The following is a 16,112-nucleotide window of genomic DNA, read 5'->3' as shown; positions in this document are numbered from 1 at the left end:
CTCAGTGTTCATCTTTGGGAATCTTACTCTCTTTGTGTGCACAATTTAGTTCATATGGAATATAAGATGAAACAGAGAAAACCTGTTCTTTTCCTTGCTGCTAAAACATCTGTGAGGTATGAATGTACATGTGCTTTTGGAGTATTTTCCACTTGGATTCACCACCTACTCCTTCATTGACAATATTTCTCAGTTATTTTTTAGGGATTACCATAGAATTGATAAATACAATTATATCATTAATGCCTATCAGAAAAATAAAGGGAAAACATTCCTCGGTTCTTACTACTGAGAAAACTGGATCAGCCATTCAAGTGATAAACCCCATGGCCTCTAACAAACAAACAATCGCCATGGAGTCATTAGTGCCAGAATGTTTGGGCTCCCCCAGCAGGGTCACTCTCCTGTTGGGGAGCACTAACAGGTCCAAGCTTCCCTGGGATGGGCTGTCTTGGATTTTCCCATCTTCCTGGTCTAACTTCCTTAGACTTTGGCCAAAATTTTTGTATCCTTAAATATTTTCCAATAATTTTTGTATCAGATATTTTCTAATAGCCATCTAAACTGTGTCCCATGAACTGATTCTGGCTGGACTAGTACGCAGTCTTGGTAGAAGCTCTGGTAGAGAGTTTCATGGTGCCATGTGTATATAATCTACTTTATAGAAATGCAGGACATTGAAACTGGAGTAGTCTTTATGGAAGGGTTAATAATCGGAAGGAAGAGCAGTGCAGTGGTAGTAGTGGTGAGAGTGTAGTCAAGGGTAGCAGTAATCAGTGTTATGGGCTGAATGAGTGCCCCTGTTCCACCCCCACCTGCAAATTCATATGTCATAGCCCTTTGAGGTACTGGAGAGTACCTCAGAATGTGACAGGTATTTGGAAATAAGGCCTTTAAAGAGGTGATTAAGTTAAAATAAGGCTGTTAGGGTGGGTCCTAATCTAATCTGACTGGTCTTATATGAAGAAATTTGGACACAGAGAGTTACTAGGAATGTAAACACAGAGGAAAGACCTCTGTGATGATTAATTGTGTGTATCAACCTGATTAGACCACGAGGTGCCCAGATATTTGGTCAACATTATTCTGGATCCTTCTGTGAGAGTGTTTTTGGATGAGATTTATATTTAAATCTTTGAGTAAAGCAGATTGCTCTTTAAAATATGAGTGGGCCTCATCTAATCAGGTGAAGGCCTGAATAGAACAAAAAACTGATATCCCCCAAGCTGGAGGGAATTCTGTCAGCAGACTTCCTTAAGATTTTATCTGTAACATTGGCACTACCTAGTTCACCAGAAGACTGCCTTTGGACTCAAACTGTAACTCTTTTCCTGGGTCCCCAGCCTGCCCACCGCCCCCATCAGATTTTAGACTTGCCAAGCCTCCACAATCATGAGCCAAGTCCTTAAAATAAATCTCTATCTTAAAATTTCATATATATAATATACATATTGCACATAACCTATTATAAATATATCTTAAAATCAATAGCATGCAATTCTTTTCTATCTTAAGTTAAAACAAACATTTGGCTCAGAATTGTTTTATAGTAAAATGAAATGAGGGGATGCCATGCTAGGGAATAATACAGAAATGCCCACACAGTTGTAAAATCCAAGCTTATCGTTAATTTTCTTCACCCCTTCACACACACACACATGCACACACACACACAGGTTTAGTACCAACTTATAATGATTGATAAGTTAGAGACAAATAAGTTTAATCAACAAATGCTATGGTTAGAAATAGGAATGTGAACATAATAACCTTTGTTAGTGAATCTATTAAAGAATAAGCTGTATCTATGTACCTGTCAGAAACTACAATGAAGTTTTGTTTAGCGTTCTGTTGAGACATGATGACTAGCCACTTTAAACCAGAACCTATGGTGGCTTTCAGGTACCTGTCAAGTGCTTTAACAACAAAACCAAATATTTACAGAATGCTTATAATATTCAAGGCACAGTGCTTATCTGCAACAATACAAAAGCAAAAAAGACCTGGGCTCATGAAATGCAAAAACGTACAATCTAAACATACTTGTAGAAATACAAGCATATTTTCAATTAATCTTCAGCACCAATACCATCAATAAAAGTAAGAGTTTTATTGGCAGAGCTTCACCATTGAATCTAAGAAAAATTCCTTGGGCTACTCATTTTCCCTGTTCTAAACATTAATTGATACTTGAGTTTTTGGCTGCAAGATATACATGGTATTTCTTGAAAAGCTACATGCAATCTTCATACAGATTTAAATGCTACTTATATTTAGAGAAAGCTACCTATTTTGCTTATTGCTGTCTGGCTTATGTTCAATGAGAAAAATACAAATGCCGAATATGCTGGAAACATGGTAGGTGGAGGCCACATTAGAGTTGGAAAGAGGCAAAATAGCGTAGTAAAAACCACACAGACGGGAGTCAGGCAAGCCAGCAATCCTACTTACTCGCTAGCTGGCTTTAGACATCTCTTGGCCTCTGAGAGGCGCAATTTTCTCCATGGTGTAACAGGAGTCATAACAGTTCTTCTTCTATCTACCTCACTGGGTTGTATAAGGCTCAAAGGAGAAAATATTGTAAGTCCTGAAGTACTACCCCAAAATGAGTCACAACAGTTAAATGATGTAACAGGTTAGATTAGTTTTACCACAAGGTTTTCAAAGTTGTTGTTCATACTCTACAAGTCTGAGTAGACAAAGAGAGCATTCATATATTTTTATCTTTCAGATGGGTGTGAGAGTAAAGTGGAACAGAGGAGCTATACTAGAGTTTAAGTTGAGTATGTGAAATTTATAATACAAAATAAAATGCAGTGAAGGGACTAACTGCATTTTTAAAAATTCCATACTTCATGACCTGCTTGCAATAGATTTCCCCAAATTATCCCAAAAGCAAGAGAAGATGCTGAGCGATCCAGGTGGATTTGAAAAATAACTTATAAAAAATGCTTTAATGGCTGGTCCCTAGAAATGAAATTCAATAATAAATAGACAACCACAGTATATCTTCTGTTATTTAAAACAGAGATCTCAACCATACCATAACTTCCACTTTTATAGTAACCTTAGCTGATAAGTAGGTTTGGAGAAAAACAAATAAACCAAGATGTATTGCTCTCCTTCCACTCACCTAACAAGAACAGAAAGTCTGACTCATATGATAGAGGCTTTAGCTACCAGTTAGAATTTAAGATGTCATTTCTATGGAGTCAGTTCTTAACCATGATGTATATAAAAAAATCTCTAGACATGTGATGCCCAATGTTTTTTAGAGATGTGTGTGTGTGTGTGTGTGTGTGTGTGTGTGTGTGTGTGTGTGGTTACATGGGCCTGAGGCTGGGTTTTTTGTGGTTCCCAATCATGAAACATTTTGGTCTTAACCAAAGTCACCCACTCACTCTACTATTTTCTGGCCTTGTTAAGAGAGGTAAAGCTAAAAAAAGTTATTTAGTTATTTTTGTTTTTGTGTCCTGTCCCAGTTCCTGTGTTTTCTACTCTATTAGCTAGTGGCTGGATTTTATTTACATGGCAAGGGCAAGTCAAAGATTATAAAAGTTTAATTAAAAGTTATTGGAGCAGATATTTACATTCTGAATTATAATGTAAATGTGGCTATTTAACTAACCATGGGCATCCGAAGTACTTGACCTTATGTGTGAAACACTTGAGCTTTTGTATAACTCCCATAGAACTTATTAGTAAGATTTCTAATATTTTAGTGACTCCCCTTCCCCAAATAGTATAAGCATCCCAGTTCAAAGGTGGTGATGGCGATGGCTATGCTGTTGTTAGGTCTGACTATATTGCTATTGCTTCTTGCTGCTACTTAATATCATGGGCGTAGATTGGCTCCACATAGTCTGGTGGATGCTGCATTGTTGCTGGGGTGGTCTGGTTGGTCTTGGTGTTTGACCAGGGCTCATGTTGGGTCCCAGAGTAAAAAGGTTCATTCTAATGTGTGTGTGTGTGTGTGTGTGTGTATGTGTGTGTGTGTGTGTGTGTGTGTTTTTGGGGGGGTCCCTACATCACCAAGCAATTCTCTGACACCAATTGGGGGGGGGTCTTACAATTCAGCTCAATTCTGATACTATCTGGAAATAGCATAAGATTATACAAGTTAAGGGCTCAGTCCCACAAGACTTCCCCACCCTGCTTCAGATGCCAGTTACAAGTTCAGGTTGTCACCTGTGCTTCTGACCAACTAGCTATAGATCAGAGGTGCCCATGACCCCCTTCTTGGGTTCAATTAATTTGCTAGAGCAACTCACAGAACTCAGAGAAATGTACTTATTAGATGGTTTATTATAAAAGGACATAGCTCAGAGATATCCAGATGGAAGAGATTCATAAGGAAAGATATGCATGTTACCAGTATTGGGGTTCTTGGGTTCCCCAAGATAGAAATCAAGAGGAAACTCCAGAGAAATTTCCAGGCAGATTTTATTAAGCTTATGCTCAAGCACAAGGGAGACAGCACAAAGGAAAGGAAGGCCCTCTGAACTGGCTGGGGTGCAGGCCATGGGCTGCTGTTATATGCTGAGAACAAAGTGGGCTTAAAAGAAAAGGTGGGATTGTGAAGGGTTCAGGGAGTGGAATTTTCCATGGGTGGGGTTACTTCTTCCTTCTGTCAGGTTGCTTGGCAACTATCTCTTACTTGTGCTATGGGGGCAAGACTATTATAGTCTCACTAGGCCATAGGAATTTTTCAGTTCCATTATAATCTTATGGGACCACTGTTATATATGTGACTGGCCTGTTGTTGTCCGAAATGCTGCACAGGATTGTAAAGGGTTTGTTCTCCTGGCAACCAGTCACCATCCTTGGGTGACCTAGGGCTATTCCCAAAGTCACATCATTCTCATCATTTAGGAAATTCCAAGGATTTTAGAAGTTCTATACTAGAAAAGGGGACAGAGACCAAATATCAATTTCTTATTATAAGTCACAATATCACCCAGGGAACCACACATTTTAATGCTCAGTGACTGTTTGCTGTGCTTGGGTGCCTAGATTGGAGGAGCTTCCAACATTAGCCATACTGCTCAAACTGGCCCTCTCACATAAGCATTTAGACACTTAATGTTGGCTCTGCATCACCAGTCTCCACAGACATCTCCAAATCTCTGTTTTCTATAATTAGATATTTTCACTTTAAGTATTGGCTAGGGTTCAGGGGCTGGGCTTCGGATAAAGATTGGGCCACCTCCATCCCAAGTAAAACCTCTTCTTATCAGGATGCGGGCAGAATTACTCATCTGCTGGAACAAAACCAAAGACCTCATACTCTTCTCCCAGGACACATGGGTGGCTGCTTGTTGTATATCCTTATATTTTATTTATTTGTTTGTTTCTTTTACCTGAGAGGTTCACTTAAGTGATTCCATGCAGGTCAAAAAAGACCAAACAAACAACAAACTTCAACCAGCTCTCCCCCATTTGACTGTAACATCTGGAGCATTTAAAGTGGAAAGATAAACACATATGCACCTAGGGCAACTGGCCTTCTGCTCTTATGTGTCATTTTGATCTGATCTATAATGTCAAAGTGTAGCCAATACAAAAATAAATGATTTTGTAAGTTCCATCAGTGTATATATCCAGACAACATAATGAATAATACTTTAGATCCATTCACTAGGAAATTACTTTAGTGCTTTTTCCCATTCCGTAATCTGAAAGAGCTGACCTTTATCCAATGCTTTTTTCAAAGAGGAGCTACTGTTACATAGCAAGATCAAGAATTCAAAGCACAGTGGTAAATAGGCTCTTTCTAATTTGGGAATTGCACATACTCTACTATTTCTCACCTATTGAGTTATACAAATCCATCAAACTATTTTTATCTTCAATGAAATCGCATTGATGTAAACCACATCAAAATTAGCTCTTGAACCTAAAACCTTAATTTATGGAGTATGTTGCATCCCTGTCAATACTTATGCATGGCACAGTGGCAGAAGGCAATTGTGAAAACGAATGCCATCCATCAAAGAAAGGGAGGTACCTGTAATTATATTATATCAATAAGATTTGCCAAGTAAAAGAAGAGAATGTGTTTTAGTATATGGAGAAAAACAAATGCATTTGGTTTCATTACTTTCCTACCACTTAATTTTTCAATGACTGTCTAATTCAAATTTCAGCTATTTATGGGCATCCTTTTCAGCAGTTTTCGCTCTATCAGTTTGAACTGAGTGAGGCTAGAAATGTCAGTAATGACATTTCTTATATTGATAGTGGTTGCCTTGGAGGGAGTCATCTCAGATTCAAGGCTGAGTTTTGTATGCTTTGGTCGCATGGAATTAGATGATATTCCTCTTCCTGGGAGTATAATCTTTGTAACTGCTGATTCCAAGAGGGTGTTGAGAAACTTTCCTGAGAGAAAAAATAAACAACCGAAGTGAAGTTCACACTTGGGGGTCAGATGTTGTCTGGTATGCCTGGCAAATTTGAGGTTGGAGTGTGCATGTGTTGGAGGTAGGAGTACAAGGTGACAAATTATGTGAAGCCAGGTGGAGTCCCTAAAACCTATCTCACCTTAAAGAAAAGGTTAGTGGAACAAGTCAGGCTCAGGTACAGGCCAAAGGTCAGAAGACTGGTGAGAATGAAAGGGGTGTTCAAGTGTGGCGGCTGATACTAAAAATCTGTCCTAATAAAAGCACCTTGTGTGTCAGTTCAGGGAGAAAGAAAACAACACTGTCTCACTATCTTTACAACCCTCGGTCCCAGGAATTTACTGTTGTTTACCTTCCCCTCCTGGTGCTCAATATTCCCAAGAGTCCTCAAGGAGGGCGTAACAGACAGGGATATTTTCTACCTGCCATTCTTTATGCATTACTGGCTGGGAAGAAACTTAGATTGATGAAAAACAGTGAGAGGAGCGTGGTCTGCAGAGTTCTGGCATGGCTAACAGTGCCACCAATATTGGGGTCAGTGTGCAATGACCAGAAATAACTTGTAAGACCTTCCTGAGCGATTCTGACATACTGGGCAATGGGGAGGGAGAAACACTCTGCAAGGGCCAGAATTCCTTCCAGAACAAGTCTGAGTATAACCAATGATTTGTACTCACAGTTAAAAAAGTGTAGCTGATAATTTGTACCCACAGGTAAAAACGTCAAGAGTCATTGGGTGATATTATGTATCTATCTATATAAAAGGCTAATATGCAAAGTGTCCCCTCGAGAGTTTGACCGTCAGACTGGGAGTTCGATTCCTTGCTATGACGTGTGCTGACCACCAGGGGGCGGCGCGGAATGAAGGACGGCGCTGGCTGGCAGCCGGAAGACCCCGATCGGCCCTGATCGCTGGCCAGGCCTAGGGACCCTACCCATGTATGAATTTCATGCACTGGGCCTCTAGTTTATTATAATTTTATTAGTGGTTTCCTGATAACCTTTGTAGGACAGCTCTTGATAAACAAACAAACAAATAAAATGATTGAAATGGAACTTCAGCTGGTGCCTCCATTCAAAATTATGTAATAGCAATTGTATCTCTCTCTCTCTCTCTCTCTCTCTCTCTCTCACACACACACACACACACACACACACACACACACACACACTGGTTTTATAACTTTGGACAGCTTTAGTTCTTAAGAGGTGCGATGTTTCCATGGATTGTGTTTTTTTGCTAGCCATCATGTTGCTATACAATGAAGCCAGTTGAATACTTATAAAATAGGAGATAGACTATACCCAGTAGAAAAGCAAGAAGTTTTGATGTGAGACAAAACATAATAGAAGGAAAATATACATAGGCTAGTGGCCCGGTGCACAAAATTCATGCACTCGGGGCGGGGGGCCCAGCTTGGCCTGTGCCATCACAGTGCAGGAGCCCCACGATCCATTGCCCAAAGAGGTAGGCCCCACCCAGCCATCTGGGGCTCCTTGATGGATTGCCCCAAAGAGGTAGGCTGGAGCTGGTGGAGGCCTGTGGACCCCTGGTGCAGGCACATGGAGAGGCCTTCGCTGTGCCCCACCCCAGTCCCTGACACTGCAAGTCCCTGCCCACCCGCGCCTGCTGTGCATGCAGCCTCCAGCTGATCGATCGTTACATGTGAGGGCGTCCCAACCATTTGCATATTAACTTTTTATTAGTATAGATATTGTTAGAAGGTCAGTTTTAATAAAACTTATAGCTGTTAAAATACAGGGATGATTTTCAAGTGTATATCATGTGTCTACTTAGGATTCAACAATATCAATATAACATTTAACATTTATCAAACATCACTATATGCCTGAAACTGTCAGGCCCTGAGATACAAAGATAATTAAGACACAAACTGCCATGAAGGAATTCCCACTTAAAAGGGAACAAATAGTTGCAATAAATAATATAACAGCAATGCTATGTGACAAAGGGGAAAGAGTGAGTAACTTTTGGGAAAGTGGTTTGGGATGGCTTCTCAGAGGAAGGCTCTCTTAGCCTGGGTTGGGCAGATGAGTCAGGTAAGGAAGGCCATTTCAGTTAGGGGAAACTCTATGTGAAAAAACAAGGATTCATCAAACAGAATTTTATTCGCTGGATGGAAGTTTCTGCAGCTTTTCCTATGGATTATTCACAGAACCACAAGAAAGCTAGTATAACAAGAATTTTGGGAGCATTTAGAGTGATGAGGGACAACACTGGAGAAGTGAGCTTTAACCCGGTTTTTGAAAGCTGTGGTAAGGGAGTTAGATTTTATACTGGGGGCAATGGGAAACAGTTGAGGTGTTTAAGTAGAGTGACATATTCAGATTCATGAATTAAAAATTTTTAAAAAAACACACTACTTGGCACCCTTGTAAATGACTCCCTTTCCCACCTCAGTCCTATTTCTTTGTGGAACTCTTTCTCATAGGCTCATTTGCTTGGTATATGATAATTTTTTTTCTGAAATATGTGATCATCTTAGCCCTTTGATATGATAAATGTTGATTGTCAAAAATAGATTTCATGAGTCCATTCTTTCATTATATTGTTATAATGATTTTTGCAAGATAATAATGTTTCAAAGTTGAGAAGTTATGCGTAGATTCTAATTTCTAAGATCATTTATGAAACAGTGGAAATGTGGTTTGTTGGTAGAATCAAGTGTCTTAACATGTGTGGCGATAAAGGTGATCTCATTGTTTTTCAGATGCAGTGAGGATTCTTTGAATGGGAGAAGGACTTTAGAGCTTTCTATTATGGAAGGAAGATTCTAGATCTGGGTGAGTTTACTGTGACATGGGAATCCATAGCCCATTTTGGTTTTAGTTATTTTTAAACACAGTAAATTCAGGAAACCATGGTAAAGACTATGAAGAAGACATAGCTTGCTTTATATTTAAAATACGAAGTAGCAGAAATAAATAGGTACTTGATATAAATTAGCCTAGAATCACAAACTCCTATCCCAATTCAGAATGTTTCTAATTTAGAGAAAAGTAAGCTTATAAAATGTGGTTACACTCATTACCATTTTTATACTGACCACAATTTTGAATAGTTATGTAGGGATTTTTGCCAGTGTTGTGAATAAATTAAGACTTTTAAATATCAATTGTGCAGTTTCTGCCTGTTATGGGCACTCAATAAACATTTAGTTGAATTATGGCAATTCTCACTGTAATAAATTGCTGTCTTCAGCTGGATACTTTTGTTTAATATTCACAATATTTATAAGACCATTGGAACTTTTCGATAATGGGGAAGTACTGTGGGGAGTTACTGTTACTATCATAAAGAAGTTATCCATATTTTCTTACAAACTCATTTTGCATCTAACACTGTTCATACCCATAATCAGATCCTCTTAATGCTTCTAGAACTCATTTGGCTCCATAATTATTTCAACAAGCACCTACTGTTTGCAAAGCAATGAGACACATGTGAAGAACACATTTATTGGTACTGGTTTTAGTGTTTCTACATACAGGTTTCAGTTGTTTAATATGTAAGTCCAGAGTCTTACATTATCTGAGAACAGAGCTCACTTTTTTTTCTTCCCTGCTTCATTTAAAATAGAGTGTACCCCAATAAATTTTTTAAAATTCCAGTATATTGAATTCCAGTTCCATATCAAAAAATTGTAAGTCGCCTAGCTGGCATGGCTCAGTGGTTGAGCGTTGACCTATGAACTAGGAGGTCACAGTTCGATTCCTGGTCAGGGCACATGCCTGAGTTGCAGGTCTGATCTTCAGTGTGAGGCATGCAGGAGGCAGCCAATCAATGATTCTCTCTCATCGTTGATCTTTCTATCTCTCTCTCAATTATATAGTATACAGTATTCAGTCATTAATTTAAGAGGTCAATTGGCATCAGCAGTTTATTTCTTTTTTGTGTGTGTTTTTTTGTTTTTGTTTTTTTAAAATATATTTTATTGATTTTTTTACAGAGAGAAAGGGAGAGGGAGAGGGATAGAGAGTTAGAAACATCGATGAGAGAGAAAAATCGTATCAGTTGCCTCTTGCACACCCCCTACTGGGGATGTGCCCACAACCAAGGTACATGCTCTTGACCGGAATCGAACCTGGGACCCTTTGGTCCGCAGGCTGACGCTCTATCCACTGAGCCAAACTGGTTAGGGCAGCAGTTTATTTCTTGTGCTGTCTTTGTTTTCATAGTGGTTGAACAACGTCTGTGAGAGCTTTCTTAGAGTTACCCATTAGCTCATGTTCCCAATAGAAATATTTCTTCAGTAAGGTCTCAATTTGCTTTGCTTTAATATATTCTTTTGTGAAGGAAGTTAATTATTATTCTTGAATGTGGGAGAAGGCACTATTATGCTTTCTGTAGGAGGAACTATTTTGTGTGTTTAAATACATTTCCCAAACATTTGGTAGGAATGACTAGCTCCACCAACAGACATACATATATGTCCAGTGATTATTTGAAAACCACACCTATGAGCTTATAAGTGTTGACAGTAACAAGCCACAGACACAGAGAGGCTGTGTACACATAAATGCATGCACTTCCATTTGTTTTATTTAATCTTAAAATTAAGCTTAGCATATCTATAATATACAACGTGAAACATACTATTTTGAACTTAATATTGTATATAATATATTCATAAGCATTATTTTTTTAGCATTTATTTTCAGATGAAAGGTTAAAAGTTTTAAGATGCACAAAAATGAAGTATGAAGTATGCAAAATTATTAAAGACATGCCAATGAGAGGCTGGAGGAGAAAGCAAATAGCCTAGGAGTCCAAACCAGAATTATAAGATGACAAAGAAATGAGAAAAAGGATAGATGGAATGTGCCCCCGGGGACAAAATCTCCTCCAGTTGAGAACACCTGGGATAGAGGGAGAAACAGACACAATACAGAAGTTTCTCACACACCGTGATAAGTGCCTTGACACTGTAGAGCTGATAGGAGTGCAGTGAAGGGGCAGCTCACAAAGACTGGGGGTGGCAGGGAATTCGGAAGACTTTGGGCAGGAAATAAAGTGGAGTGGAATCTTCAAAAATGAGCAGCAGCCTGTGGGAGAAGTGAAGGAGAAGGGAGGAGGACCAAGGAGGGAGGAAGAGCGAGGCGTGATGGGGAATTACTTATTCCAGGCTGAGGGCACAGAATGAGAAAATGCACAGAGGTTTGAACCAGCGTGCTATATAAAGGGATCTAGAAGCTGGTAAGAGCCATGCTACCCAAGCATAAAGTGCAAAGTGGGGGATAGTGGGCTTTGCAGACCCAAGGCCACAGACACATTTTTCATAGCCCAAGGTCAGTCTTTTATTACCCTTTACAGTGAGGTTATAATTATCCATTTTTCTCTTGTCATTGCTGGGGAGTACATTAAAAACTTGCCACTACCCTTGGTCCCAACAGTTAATAGATGGTAGCACTGAAATCAATTGAGCTTTTGCCAAATCTCAGGTATGTTTTTCTTCAGGTTTGGGGAAGGGACATTTAAAAATATGTGTAATACTTGAAAATAGAGAAGAAAATAGCTTTAGCAATTTTATCCTTTATTCAACTTCAAGCTTTTCATAAAGGTAAAAAAATATTTTTTAAAGGATATTGTTATCATTTTAACAGAGTTCCTTTGACTCCTTGTGAGCCCTGGGAAAACAGGATAGTGTCTTCTTAATGCCTGATATATAGAAGATGCTTGACCAACATTTATTGGATAAAATATATTTACATTTGTTATTAGTACAACATCTTATCTTAATCCATTTAAACTACTATAACAAAATATCACAGACTGAATGACTTATTTTCACAGTTCTGGAGGCTGGTGTTGGCAGATTTAGTGTCTGGTGATATCCCACTTTCTGGTTCACAGACAGCTGCCTTTTCACTGTAACTTCACATGGCACAGGGGGCTAGGAGTCTCAGGGTCTCTTCTGTAAGGACCCTAATCCCATTCATTAAGATCTGCCCTCATGACCTAAGCACCTTCTAAAGGCCCCATCTTCTAATATCATCACATTGGGGATTAGGTTTCAACATAACATTTTGAAGAGACACAATCAGTCTATAGCATGTTTCTATAGAGCACAATTAATGATAAATTTCTCAAGGATGTGATCTCATATGATGATTACAACAGCCCAATGAGGTAAGTAAGGAATTGTTTTTAACTCAATTACAAGTTGTGTCTTATCCTTGACCCAGTATTACCCAACCCATACTCTTCTACCTCTTACACTGAAAGAAAACTGGTACGTCCTTACTCTTATGGCAGATAGCTAACAGAGAGGGTAGGCGCTATAGGTTTTTATTTTTAACACTGTAGAATCATAAAACAATAAAGGAGGTAGAAGCCTTTAGAGTCAAACCTTTTGATTTCACAGGTGAGGAAACTGAGGTCACAGCTACTCAGTAGAGCCAGGTTTATAACCTGAGTCTCTGGATGCCTATATTTGGGTGGACACATCAGGATTTATTAGTAGGTGTGCTTATCTGAAATTCCCATGTCTTTCAAGCAGCAGACCACCACACACCTGCACAGCAGGAGCCTGGGTTGTGGAGGTTTCTATTGTACAATGTGTCTTCTATAGACACATATGTTCAGGAGAAGGCTGGTTTCAAGGACATAAGAAATAACACATTAAAAAAACGATGTGAATGCCTATTCTTTTATACCAGTACCAAACAATACTATGTAGGTGTCTAAATATAATAAGCTGTTTTATTTTTCCCAGAAGAGGAAGTGAGGGTCCAGAAAAGTTAAATTTTGCAAAGGATTTTATTGGCCAAGTCAACATCTGTGTGCTTCCTAACAGTGAGTCATCTCTATTCGTAATAAGTAGGGCAGGAGGGCAGCTGGAATTTCCCAGATCACTCCTAGGCCACTGCTTCCTCTCTGTGCTGCTCTTTATCCTCATGGCACAACTTCATTGGCAAAAAAGGGAAACAGTTGCCCATACTGACTCAGATGCCTTCGGCTTTTGGTATGATACATTTAGGGCAAAACAAATGTCTAACTTTAATAACAGTATGAATAATTGGATCTCTTCCCAAGTTTTGTTGCTCAATATTGCACCCAGAAAGGAACACTGACTATTATCAAAGACCAGCTGTGACTGACAAATGCAAAGCTTGTCATAGGTGACGAAGCTCAGTAGCTAGAGTATCATTGAAAGAAAGAAAAACACCTTGAGCTGTTGTTTTCTCCCCTTGCTGACATGAAACAAACAAACAAACAATCCTTAAAACCAAAAACTAAGTAAATGTTGATGCACCAATTATCACCCACTAGTCTTGCTTGTTCTTGAACCTTGAAAGTACTAGGCCTTTGTTTGGGAGGGTGTGTGAGTGTGTGCATTCTCTAGAAGGTGGCAACCCTGAGAATAGAAGAAAAGGATCTTGTTGAAAACTCATTAAATTCCTATTACAGTTAGTACATTTGAGGCACCCACTTTATCTCTTAGAATAACATACTCCCTTGCACAGCTGTTATTTTTGCATTCCATGTGTACAACTTGAATTATCCAATGGCCTTGCTTTGAGGAGATTAATCCTATATTATTGATTCTCTCACTGGCAGGGACAATGAGAGCACAGGAAAAATGTGCAACAAGATACTACTGAAACTAAATGAATTCAAAGTTTTAGGGTGCCACTTAATCATGCAAGCTTTGTTTTTCAAGACTTCACCTGCCAAGGAAAAATCAAGAACTTGTAGAGTCACAGCAGGATTAAATTCTAGCATTCGTTCATTTTATAATTGGCATTTTTGACTCTAAGAGCTTTCTTCTCTGTTTCTTAAAAACAAAGTAAAACAAGACCAAAGAAAACCCAAACTAAATAAAATAAAACCCCTGTGACAAAAAAAAAAAAACCCTCAAAAAACAGAGCAAAAAAATAATGAGTCTCTAGGCTAGGCTAGTATATCTGTGGGCCCATGGTGCCAGTGCAGATGGAAAGAGAGAAGGGGGAGGGCCCCACTCTTTTCCTCCTCCTATTCTTGCCCTACTGTGAGCAGCTTGGAGAGCACAGTGATCAGCCCACCAGGCAAGTCTAGCCCCATGTCCACCGAGCCTCCTTGGAAAATGCTTGGTTTTAGTCTATTCTCCTACTTGGTCCACCTGTGGGAAAATAGACTGAGAGAAGAGATCTATCTGGGCCCTCGAATTGGTCTTTTATGTCATTTGGACAGATAATCTAGGGCAGGGGTCCTCAAACTTTTTAAACAGGGGGCCAGTTCACTGTCCCTCAGACTGTTGGAGGGCCGGACTATAGTTTAAAGAAAAACTATGAACAAATTCCTATGCACACTGCACATATCTTATTTTGAAGTAAAAAAACAAAACGGGAACAAATACAATATTTGTATTTGCATGTGGCCCGCGGGCCATAGTTTGAGGACCCCTGATCTAGGGTCTTGGGTACCAGGAGCATGGTCTGGGTGCGGAGTGCTTATGTATTAGGTGGGCATGAGGTCCTGTTGGGCATGTTCTCTTGACCCCTAGGACACTTTGCCCTGTGAGGACCCTGGCTAGAAGAAGTTTCTCTAAAACAGAATCTGGGGCAAGATTCCCAGCTGCTCAGATCTAAGGGCAGTACTGCTAAAAAAAAAGAAAATCACCCTAAAAACTTGTTTAAGTGTCAGATTCATAGATCCTTCTTCCTGATACTCTGATGTAGCAGTTCTGTAGGACCTGGCTGTGCAACCAGAGGTAGCTATGCTGGTGTTTCCTGGTTTGGCTCTGGTCCTGGTGGGGATGTTTACCATCAGGAGAGAGGCCTCTTTCCTCTGCCCTCCCCCAGGCCCTGAGTGACTCACCCTCCTCCTGTTGCTGGACTCTCTTTGTTGTGGTTGCCAGCACCCCTGCTGTGCCTTTTGCAGACCTCACCTGCTCCCTGTGTGCCCGCATTGGTTCTGTTTCCCTGCTGCCACAGCTGTGGTGGTTCTGCCCCTTGCTTGTTGTACGAGGACTTGTTATTGTTCCCACTGCCACTGTTATCAGCTGCAATCACTGGGCTGTTTCTGTTGCAAGAAGAAAGGGCTTCCACTTCTCAGATAGTCTCAGGAGCTCTTTCACTAAATGACAATAGTACTGAGGGCCCCCCCCCCCCTCCCATGGCCTCTTGGTTTCTCCCCCTCTAGATAGTACTTGTACCTGTTCTCTGAGACCTGAGAGTGGGCTCATGTCCCTCAGTATTCCAATTTTCTTGGGATCTTTTCCCCCCAGAACTTAGGGCAGCCCTTCTATTCTCCAAAAGGTTCTGAATCTGAGGACCCAGATCTGACTCTCCTTCTCTGTTACTTCAGGGAGTCTGTGTTATTAGCTAAATTTCCCGGATTCCTGAGGCAGGTAGGCCTGTAAACTGAACTTCACTATGGCCTTTGTCACATTTACATGATAGATTTCTTAACAGAATTAGATGAATAATTGCAAAATCACTTCTTACTATTTGTATGTACTTGTAAAAGGTGTGAGAAGCATGAAGATAGGGCAAGGCCAAACATTATATAATTATGCATCTATTTAAAAGTATGATAAAACATGGGCCCAGAATATTAAAAAGTTAGTTAGGAGAAATTTAGGTATTGAGCAAAAATTCCTGTGACTTTGCAAATAATAAATTCTGCTGTGGTAGACCTATGCACATAAAATAATGTCTGTGCATTGTCTTTAGTACATGGATACATAAGTATAATTTAAAATATAATAA

At 39.7% G+C, this 16,112-nt stretch overlaps 1 long non-coding RNA gene across 1 annotated transcript in view; it reads left to right on the top strand.

Annotated features, from left to right (window-relative positions):
* The window catches only part of LOC106726456, a 55,906-nt gene that overhangs the window by 12,830 nt on the left and 26,964 nt on the right, over positions 1 to 16,112 (top strand). The window contains exon 3 of the long non-coding RNA XR_001362532.1: positions 9,131 to 9,203. This is a non-coding gene — a long non-coding RNA (uncharacterized LOC106726456). The remainder of the gene's footprint in view (positions 1 to 9,130; positions 9,204 to 16,112) is intronic.

This window comes from Myotis brandtii, unplaced genomic scaffold (genome assembly GCF_000412655.1).
Source record: "Myotis brandtii unplaced genomic scaffold, ASM41265v1 scaffold266, whole genome shotgun sequence".
In the NCBI taxonomy this organism is placed as follows: Eukaryota; Metazoa; Chordata; class Mammalia; order Chiroptera; family Vespertilionidae; genus Myotis; species Myotis brandtii.
This window is presented reverse-complemented; position numbering and strand designations above follow the sequence as displayed.